At 37.3% G+C, this 11,237-nt stretch overlaps 1 non-coding gene across 1 annotated transcript; it reads left to right on the forward strand.

Annotated features, from left to right (window-relative positions):
• Positions 1–9,496: 9,496 nt before the first annotated feature.
• Positions 9,497–9,603, forward strand: LOC121205927 (small nucleolar RNA R71). Its single transcript, XR_005901000.1, has one exon. It is a non-coding gene; the product is annotated as a small nucleolar RNA R71 (small nucleolar RNA).
• Positions 9,604–11,237: the final 1,634 nt, after the last annotated feature.

An 11,237-nucleotide genomic window follows, 5' to 3' on the forward strand; every position in this document is an offset into this window, starting at 1 on the left:
CCAACTTGATACTCAATCTCTTTTCTCTTCAAATCTGCATACGACTTTTGTCTGTTTGAAGCTACTTTCAAGCAATCTCTGATGATTTTTACTTTCTCTTCTATTTCCTTAACTAAATCAACCCCGTAAATCTGATTTTCCTTAAGCTCTGTCCAATACAAAGGTGTGTGACATTTACATCCATACAAAGCTTCATAAGGTGCCATCTTCAAACTCGACTGATAACTATTATTGTAGGCAAACTCTACTAATGGTAAATATTTTTCCCAACTGCCTTGAAATTCCAGTACATAGCATCTAAGCATATCTTCAAGTACCTGAATAACTCTCTCTGACTGACTGTCGGTTTGAGGATGGAAAGCTGTACTAAAACTCAACTTTGTGCCCAAAGCCTTCTGTAATTTCTTCCAAAACCGTGAAGTAAATCTTGGATCTCTGTCTGATATGATCGATAATGGTACCCCGTGTAATCTGAAATATACAACTCGGCCAACTTGTCAAGTGAATAATCCATACGAACTGGGATAAAATGAGCCGACTTCGTTAACTTATCAATCACAACCCATACTGCATCTTTCTTTCTCGGTGTAAACGGCAATCCTGTCACAAAATCCATAGTAACTCGATCCCATTTCCACTCAGGGACTAGCATAGGCTGCAATAAACCTGAAGGTACCTGATGTTCGGCCTTTACCTGCTGACAGATCAAGCATCTAGAAACAAACTCTGAAATGTCCCTTTTCATTCCTACCCACCAGTACATTTTCTTCAAATCATTATACATATTTGTACTACCTGGATGAATAGACAAAGAACTACTATGTGCTTCCTGTAAGATCTTTCGAATAAGCTCATCATTCTTCGGTATGCATACCCTGTCTCAGAATATCAAACAACCGTCAAAACTGATTTGAAAATCTGACTCTATATCCGACTCACACTGATCTCTTTTGGCTAACAACTCACTGTCATTTTTTTGAGCTTCACAAATTTCTTCAAGAAACATCGGTTTAGCTCTCAACTCAGCTAAGATAAAACCATCATCTGATAAGGCTAGACTAGTGTTCAAAGCTCTTAATGCAAATAAAGATTTCCTACTCAAAGCATCAGCAACAACGTTTGCCTTACCTGGGTGATAATCGATCACTAGCTCATAATCTTTAATCAACTCTAACCATCTTCTTTGCCTCAAATTCAAATCTTTTTGAGTCATAAAATATTTCAAACTTTTGTGATCAGTGAATATGTGGCACTTCTCACCATACAAATGATGTCTCCAAATCTTCAATGTAAAAATAATGGCAGCTAGCTCTAAATCATGTGTCAGATAGTTCTTCTCATGTGGCTTTAGCTATCTAGAGGCATAAGCAATTACTTCCCTTCCTGCCTAAGTACACAACCAAGTCCATTCATGGACGCATCACTGTAAATCACAAACTCCTTACCTGGTTCTGGTTGTACTAAAACAGGAGCTTTAGTCAACAATGCTTTTAACTTGTCAAAACTCTGTTGACACTTCTCAGTCCATTCAAACTTGACATCCTTTCGCAGCAATCTTGTCAGCGGGGTAGCTATCAATCAACAATGGCTGAAATCTTGCTCGAATCAACCTTAATACCTTCACCTGAGACAATATGTCCAAGAAAACCAACTTCTCGTAACCAGAACTCACTTTTGCTGAACTTGGCATACAACTGATTATCTCTTAGAATCTGTAAAACTGTTCTCAAATGCTCTGCATGCTCAGTCTCATCATGAGAATAAATCAAGATATCATCAATGAACACAACTACAAACTTATCCAAGTACGGTCTGAAAATTCGGTTCATTAAGTCCATGAAATTGGCAGGAGCATTAATCAAGCCAAATGGCATCACAAGGAACTCATAATGACCATACCTAGTCCAAAAAGCAGTCTTCAGGACATCTGACTCTTTAACTCGCAACTGATAGTATCCGGATCTCAAATCTATCTTAGAGAACACAGTAGCTCCCTTTAATTGATCAAACAGATCATCAATTCTAGGCAATGGATACTTGTTCTTTACTGTTACCTTGTTAAGTTGCCGATAATCTATGCACAATCTCATCGATCCGTCTTTGTTTTTCAATAATAGCACTGGTGCACCCAATGGTGAACTACTGGGTCTTACAAAGCCTTTATCTGTTAATTCCTGCAACTGAGCTTTCAATTCTTTCAATTCCAACGGAGCCATTCTATAAGGAGCAATAGAAATGGGTGTGGTACCTGGAATCAACTCAATACCAAACTCAACTTCTCTAACAGGAGGCAAACCTGGTAGTTCTTTCGGAAACATATCGAGAAACTTACATACCACAAGCACTGATTCAATTTTCAATTCTGGATCTTTAGTGTTCAACACAAAGGCAAGATAAGCTTCATACCTTTTTCTCAAACATTTCTGAGCAGACATAACAGAAATTATGGGAAATGAACTGTCTGACTCTTCTGAATTAACTCGAAGAATTTCACCATTTTCACACTCAACTCAATGAATTTCTTTCCACAATTCACTATCACATCATGTGTAGTGAACCAATCCATACTAAGAATCACATCAAACTCATCAAATGGCAATAGCATGAGATCGGCCGGAAAACAATAGCCTCTAATCATCAAAGGACAATTTCTACATACTTTATCTACTAATACATGCTTGCCTAATGGATTCGATACTTTAATCACAAATTGTGTAGATTCTATAGGCATACTTATACTAGGCATCAATTTATTGCAAAAATATGAATGAGTTGAACCCGGATCAATTAAAGCAATGACATTAATATCATGTAGAGAAAATGTACCCGTAATCACATCGGGGAAGGATGGCTCTTCGCGTGCACGAATAGCATAAGTCCTTGCAGGGGCTCTAACATCTGGTCTCACAGCCGAATCTCTTGAGGTACCTCTATTACTTGCTCCTACTCCCGGTTGCCTCGGTGATCTGCCTCTAGTAGGAGCGTTTCCAGATCTAGAACTCTGTGTTATCTCTCGATTAGCCACCTCTGGACATTCTCGTACAAAATGATCTGGAGCACCACATTTATAACAAACATTTTCGCCTGCCCGAAAAGGAGCATAATGAAGTCTACCACACCGTGGACACCCTGATCTACCCTGTCCAACATTACCTAGACTCGCAGTCGAGGTGGTCTGAGCCTTCGGATCCTTAAATTTGCTGCCTCTATTCTGACTAGAATACCCGGCTGAGAAACTAGATCTGGTAGAAAACTCCTTTGGCCTTTTGGATGTAGCCTGGAATGACCTGCTCATCTGTTTCTTCCTTGTATCTTGTGTCTCTGTCTCAACTTTGCCTTTTCTTTTTAACAGCTCCTCTGCCTTACAGGCTCTCTCAACTAAAATAACGAACTCTTTTATTTCTAGGACACCCACTGACAGTCGGATATTATCATTTAACCCATCCTTAAACCTTTTACACATGATAGCCTCTGTGGACACACATTCTCGAGCATATTTACTAAGCCTGACAAATTGGCGCTCATAATTGGTCACCGTCATATTACCTTGTTTCAATTCCAGGAATTCCTTTCTCTTCTGGTCAATAAACCTCTGACTGATGTACTTTTTACGAAATTCCTCCTGAAAGAAATCCCAAGTGACCCTCTCCTTTGGTACAATTGATACAAGTGTCCACCAGTGGTAGGCTGAGTCTCTAAGAAGTGATACTACACATTTCATACATTCCTCGGGTGTACAAGATAATTCGTCAAAGACTCTGATAGTATTTTCTAACCAAAATTCTGCTCTTTCTGCATCATCATCTTTTGTTGCTCGGAACTCTTCTCCCCTTGTTTCCTGATTCTATCAACTGGTGGCTTTTCTCTTATCACTGTACCTGTGACTAGGGGAGCTTAAGCTACATGGGTAGCTTGAGAATCATGAGGGGGTGGAGGTCTAACTGCTGGATTCGTACGAACGAACTCGGCAAACCAATCATTCAAAGCTTGGAAGAGAGCTTCTCGAGTCACTCCTCCCTGATCAACTGTTACTGGCCTATTCTTAGATGGCATTGTCCCTTTCGCGAGAGCAGGCGAATTATTTTCTACATCATCATCACCAGCTCACTCGGGGTCCATTACTATAAAACAAAATATTTAAAAATCGTCAGGAGTCGTCACACTATCAAAATACAGGTATGGCATGTATAGCTAGACTTTTACTCACACTAACTATTCCGAGAACCGACTAAACCTAGCTCTGATACCAATAAATGTAACGCCCCTATGCCCGAAACCGTCACCGGAGTCAAGCTTGAGGTGTTACTAAACTTATCTTACCTTTTAAACAACTCTAAACCACTTATTTTAATTTTCGGAATAAACTATTTTTCTGCATCATGGTTGCTTAAAAATTCATTTCTTGAGTTTCAAAACTCGAAATTAAGATCCGTAACTTTTTCCTGAAACTAGACTCATATATATATCTACTAATTTTTTTCTATAATTTTTTAATTAGCCAATTAGTATAGTTTATTAGTTAAAGTTACCCCTGTTTCAGAATTCGACTGCACTAACCTCTACTTACTACGAACCACTTTTCTCCCTATAAAAAATTCATATGACTATATAATTTATTTCTATTAAAACTATATTCAATAAGGATTCTAACCATATAAATTACAGCACCTAATTATTTTTTTAAAAGTTATGGTGAATTTCCAAAGTTGGAATAGGGGATCCAGAAATCGCCTAGCCCTATTTCACTAAAACTCAAATATCTTATAAAATACAAAACCATTATCTGTTTTGCTTATTCCATATGAAAATAGACACAATGAGATATAATTTCATATATTATTCACCATCAAACCATGTCTCTACAATTTTTTTTGTGATTTTTCAAAGTCACGTTATTTCTAATACTTGAATCCGTTTTTAAGTTACTTTCACATTTTTCATAGTTTTCATGTGATAGTTACTACTTAATCATACATACTATTAAACATGTATATCATCAGCCATTCTATTAGCTAATCACTAGCAAGTATTTACACATCATTCATTGATCATATCATATCAAAAGAAACCAAGTTCCTATACATACCATACACAAAACGAAACATCTAACTATACCAATGTGATTTCTTCGATAGTGTGATCGGGTCTCTGACGTTTCCTTCGATCCCTGAGTGGCTAGATAAAAAATATAAGAAAAAGAAAATGAAGAGAGTAAGCACTAGGCTTAGTAAGCTTACAAGCAAATAAATTACAACATTCAACATAATGAATAATTATACATAATGTCACCTAGCCTCATAAACTTTCTTTACTTCTCATTTTCTACCTTCTTCTTCACTCACTTACCTTCTTTCTTACCTGACCTTTCACTATTCATAAATATAATCTACCTTCTATTTTGCTGATAATTCACTGTAATTTAACGTGTACAATGACCCGTTGAACCACTCGGAATACTAAGGATACTAGGGTCGTTCCTGTCTATCAATATCCTGCCAATGCCATGTCTTCGACATGGACTTACATGAATTATTCCTGTCTCCAATGCCATATATATATCTAATATGGGCTTACATGGCTCATTCCTGTCTCCAAAGCCATATATCTGATATGGACTTACATGGCTCATTTCTGTCCGTCCTGTCCTGTCAACCCCAATATCCTAACATTCCTAAGGTTCAAACGGGGCTTCCTAATGCTTTTTCTCTGACACTTCACATTTAATTCGACTTTAAATATTCTCAAAAAATAAGTATATAAATACTAGAAATTGACAATAATAATGTAAAATAAAATAATATTGCATTTATTTACTGTAAACCTACCTCGATACAAAATGTGACTAAACTTTACAATTTAGTCCTTTACTTTTTCTTTTGCCCGATCTACTCCCGAATTTCGCTCTTCTTGATTATGGAGCTTGAAAGCTTGAAACAAACCCTAGCTATGGAGAACCCTTGAAATTTCGTGCTAATGAAGAAGATGATGAATTTTGTGTTATTTTTCCCTTTTTATTTCAGTTAATATCCAAATGACCAAAATGACCTTCCTTATTAAACTTTCAAAAATTCCATCCATGCCTATTTTGTCCATGAACTTAGAAATTGGTCAAATTGTTATTTAAACCCTCCTAATTAATATTCCAAAGCAATTTCATACTAAAAACTTCTAGAATGCAAGTTTTGCAAATTATTCGATTTAGTACTAATCTCAACTTAAGCACTTTATGCATAGAATTTCATCACGAAATTTTCAGAAATCATGCAATCATATCATGAACCTCAAATAATAATAAAATAATTTTTCTACCTCAATTTGAGGTTTCGCAACCACTGTTCCGTTTAGGCCCTATTTCGGGATGTTACAACGGCGGTTTTCTTTCTTCGTGAAGACGACATGGTACCTTTGATAAAAAATATTAAGTCATTTTGAAGAATGATCAAAGTAGATACCAATCATAATTTCAGCAACTACTAAAACCAACCAGTTAATTAAAGCAATCGATTGTATGGCATAAAAAATGGCAACGAATTTCATGGAATGCAATATATGTGACGGATGAAAATGTTAACACTAAAGGCATGAGTATATATATTGTTCTAATCATGAATATTTACTTCTAACTAATCAAATAAAGTAGAGAAATCATATAATGAGTAAGAATGTTAACATAAGAAAGATAATAACTATTCTAGATATAACATTTGTATGATAAAAATGAGAAAGGAACATGAAAAAATTCATATTGTTATGATAAATAGCCCCAGAAATTAGTAAGAATAAACGAGAAAAGAGTGAACAAATGCTAGAAAGAGGAGAATGGGTGTCAAAAATGGAGTTAAAGGCGGCGCACGGGCGTGGCAAGGAGGCCGTGTAGAATTACAGCGGCTAGGATTAGGGTTTTTGAGTGGGGAAGACAATGAATAGTGTAGGGTATTTATAGATTTTGGGACACACGGCCAGGTAACATGCTCGTGTTCCCCAATTTCAGCCCGTGCGATTCGCGAATTTTGAATTTGGGCGTGTCTGACATTTAGTACACGCCCGTGTTCCTTGGGCGTGTAGGTGCACACGGCCATGTCGCACAGCCGTGTCTAACGTTGTTCGATTCTCCCACGCTCGTGTATTCAGACCCACACCCGTGTCAATCTTATAGGTTCAAACATGGGTGCTAGACACGGGCGTGTCGCACGCCCATGCTGTTTTAACAGGTTCACCCACGGTTCTTTCACACGGGCGTGTCTTACCCCCGTGTTGTTTTGGAAGGTTCAACCACGGCCATGTTGCATGGTCGTGGAATTTTATCGTAGCCTGTGTTTGGGAAAAATTGTTGTCCTGTTTTCACATGGCCCTAAACGCGCTCGTGCTCTTGGCCGTGTCCCTATGGAAAACATGTATTCAAGCGCTCCGTTAGTAAGTTAGATGTTGAAGACTAAATTTTAAAGAATTTAATATAGTTAGTGCTCGGGTTGCCTCCCGAGAAGCGCTTATTTATAGTCTAAGCTCGACTTACCTCTCCGTTGAATGATCATGGTGGTTTGAGGAGTTTGTACTCCTCATTCCTGTTATTAATCTTATCAAAATAAGGTTTTAAACAGGTGTTGTTTACCTTAAAAGTGCCGAACTTGGGATGAATCACCTCGACTGTACCGAATGGGAAATTCTGAGTACTGTAAGAGGGATTTCTTCATTCGATGTGGTAGCGACAATGTGGGGATCTGTGGTATCTAATAAGACTCTATCTCCAATCTTAAATTGATTTGGAAAGGGATTGAGCTTGTTCTATCGTAGATTCGGTTTGTAAGTGTTCTCGATTTATGTGTCCACCATTCATCTAGATACTTGATTTGTAGCTTTTGATCTTCATGAATAGGCTCTCTTCTATTACTTGAGAATGACTCATGTGCTTCCTTCAGACTCATTTCCTGCAAAGAAGGTTGCACCATATTGTTAGTTTTAGTAGAATGTTTCAGACGGTCACCTTCAATTTCCAATGTGCTGCCTGAATTGCGAGCTTGAAGGGTGATTGTTTCGTCTCCCACACGAAGTGTGAGTTCACCTGTGCCAACATTAATAATTTTTTTAGCAGTTACTAAAAAGGGCCTTCCTAGAATTAAAGGAGTGTTGCTATCCTTCTCTATGTCTAGAACAATGAAGTCAACGGGAAATATAAATTTATCGATTTTAATTAGCACATATTCAATAATACCCCTAGGGAATCTTATAGTTTTATCTGCTAACTGAATGCTCATCCTAGTCTGTTTGGGTTTCTCGAGACCTAATTGTTTGAACATTTTGTAAGGCATGATGTTAATACTAGCCCCTAAATTAGTTAATTCATTATTAACATCTAAACTACCAATTAAGCAAGAAATTGTAAAACTCCCTAGATCTTTAAGTTTGTTGGGTGGTTTATTCGGGAGAATAGCTGAGCAAACTGCGTTTAGCTCTACATGCGATGCCTCGTCCATCTTCCGCTTATTTGCTAAAAGCTCCTTTAAAAATTTCATTGCGTTTGACATCTGTGATAGAGCTTCAATAAACGGTAAGATAATATGTAATTTTTTAAAAGTTTCAGGAATTTACCAAATTGTTCATCTGAGCGGTCTTTCCCTACGCGTTGGGGTATGGCACACAAGGTTTATATTCGACATTCATCGATTTGTTTTATTGTGATCTACCTCACCTTGACCTTTGCTTACCACTGTTTCTTGCCTCGGTTCTGGTTCAGGCTCAACAAATACTTCTTCATATTGAACATTAATCGCGTTAGGTTGTTCCCTTGGGTTAGGTTCAGTATTACTTGGCAATCTCCTTTGTGGTCGTTCGGAGATTAGTTTGGAAAGCTGGCTTATCTGAGTTTCGAGCCCTTGGATCGATGCTTGTTGATTTTTAAGTGTTTTCTCGGTGTTTTGGAAACAGGTTTCTGACACCGAGATAAACTTTGTGACCATCTCTTCAAGGTTCAGTTTTCTTTTCCTATTGGTGCGGTGGTTGTTGGTAGCCTGGAGGTGGTCTCTGGTTTCCTTGTCCTCCCCATGAGAAATTTGGGTGGTTCCTCCAGCCTGCATTATAAGTGTTACTATATGGATTGTTTTGAGGTCGAGGATTATTACCCATGTAATTTAATTGCTTGTTATCGATGTTGTGGCCATAAGATTGGTATTCCGAATGGCTTGTTCCACCTCCACTTGCTTCGCACTGCATTACTGGGTGAACCTGTGAAGAACTAAGAAAACCATCAATTTTCTTATTCAAGAGTTCTACCTGATTAGAGAGCATGGTGACCGAATCGACGTTATTAACACCGGCTGTTTTCGTTGGCTTTGTCCTCATGACTTGCCACTAATAGTTATTCAGTGACATCTCCTCTATAAACTCATAAGCATCTTTAGGTGTTTTATTATTGATGGTTCCACAAGCAGTTGCGTCAACCATTTGCCAAGTCGAAGGCTTCAGGCCATTATGTAATGTTTGAACCTGAAGCCAAAGCAATAACTCATGGTGAGGGCACCTTCTCAAAAGGTCCTTGTATCTCTCCTATGCACCGTAGAGTGTTTCTAAATCCATCTGGAGAAAAGAAGAGATATCATTACGTAATTTAGCCAAATTAGTCGGCAAAAAATATTTTAGTAAAAATTTTTCGGTCATATGTTCCCAAGTAGTAATTGAGCCTTGTGGTAACGAGTTCAACCACTATTTAGCTTTGTTCCTCAATTAGAAAGAGAATAACCGAAGATGATTGGCATCGTCAGAAACGCCATTAATTTTAAATGTATCGCATAGTTCCAAAAAGTTTCTAAGTGGGCATTGGGATCTTCATCCTGCAAACCATCAAACTGAAGAAACTGTTATATCATTTGAATTGTGTTAGGTTTCAGTTCAAAAGTATTGGTAGCTACAGCAGGTCTAACTATGCTTGATTCAGTTCCTGTTAAAGAAGGTTTAGCATAATCATTCATAGTGAGTGGAGCAGGATTTTGATTAGCCGCAATTGCAGGAGGTTACCGGTTGTCTTGGTTTTCAGCCATCTTTTCAGTTGGGGGTTGAGTATCATCTTGTTGCTCGTTCTCTGTGTATCTTAGGCTTCACCTTATTTCTCTTTGGTTTCTGCGAACTGTGCGATCGATTTTTTCGTCAAAAAGTAGTGGTCCTGACGGGTTTCTTCTAGTCATAAACTATAAAAACCTATCAGAAGAAAGAAAAAGAAAATTAGTAAATTGGAATAAAATTAAAAATAAAATTAGATTGCAAGAAAAATAAATGGCTATATTAAAAAAAATTGAGTGTTCCTAATATTTTAGTTCCCCAGCAGCGGCGCCAAAAACTTGAACGCGTGATTTCGTGATAGGTTTTAAATATTTATAATTAATCATTCCTGAAACTAACTATTATCGCGATATAGGCAAGTGTACCTATCGAACAGTAGTATAGTTTTAGCAAAACCGGATTGTCGAACCCAAGGAACTAAAAGTACTAGTAATGACTGTCTTTTTATTATCTAGCCTAAGAATAAAGAGGTTTTTGTTTTAACTAACTAATTATCTAAACTAAGAACTCACAGAGAATGGAATTGGGGAATTTCTTTCAGGAAAATCGATTGAATTAAGACAAAACCTAAGGAAAAATCCACCTAGACTGTAATTGTTATTCTGGCTCTGAATCGGACGATTTATTCATTTACATTGTTCCATAAAGATCCCTAAGTTATGTTATTATCCCTATTCAAGACTAATAAAGACTAATAACATCTAATCCCTAGATTGAATAATTGAGACCTTAATCTAATTAACGCCCTAGGGTTGTATTAACTCGATCTATGGATCCCTTTATTAGGTTTCACCATAATCCGACAAAATCTTGTCACCTTATGTCTAGGCGTGCAATCAACTACACTTAATTATGACAAATGTAGTCTTAGACAGGGTCTATTCCTCTTCTGAATAAGAGCTTATCTTGAATCAGTATCCTGGGATATCAAAACAAGAATTAAGAACACATAATTAAGAACAAGTTAAATATTTATCATACAATTCAGAAAATAATAACAAGATTCATCTTAGGCTTAGGTATTTAGGGGTTTTAGTTCATAACTAAATAAGAAAACATCTCAGAATAATAGAGAATACAAAACATAAAGAAAACCCAAAACTCCTGAAGGGGAAATTGAGGAGAGATCTTCAGTCTTGATGGTGAATTCGGCTTCTGAGATGGATCAATCGGCTTTCTTGGAGTAA

The sequence above is a fragment of the Gossypium hirsutum genome, chromosome A08 (assembly GCF_007990345.1).
Source record: "Gossypium hirsutum isolate 1008001.06 chromosome A08, Gossypium_hirsutum_v2.1, whole genome shotgun sequence".
In the NCBI taxonomy this organism is placed as follows: Eukaryota; Viridiplantae; Streptophyta; class Magnoliopsida; order Malvales; family Malvaceae; genus Gossypium; species Gossypium hirsutum.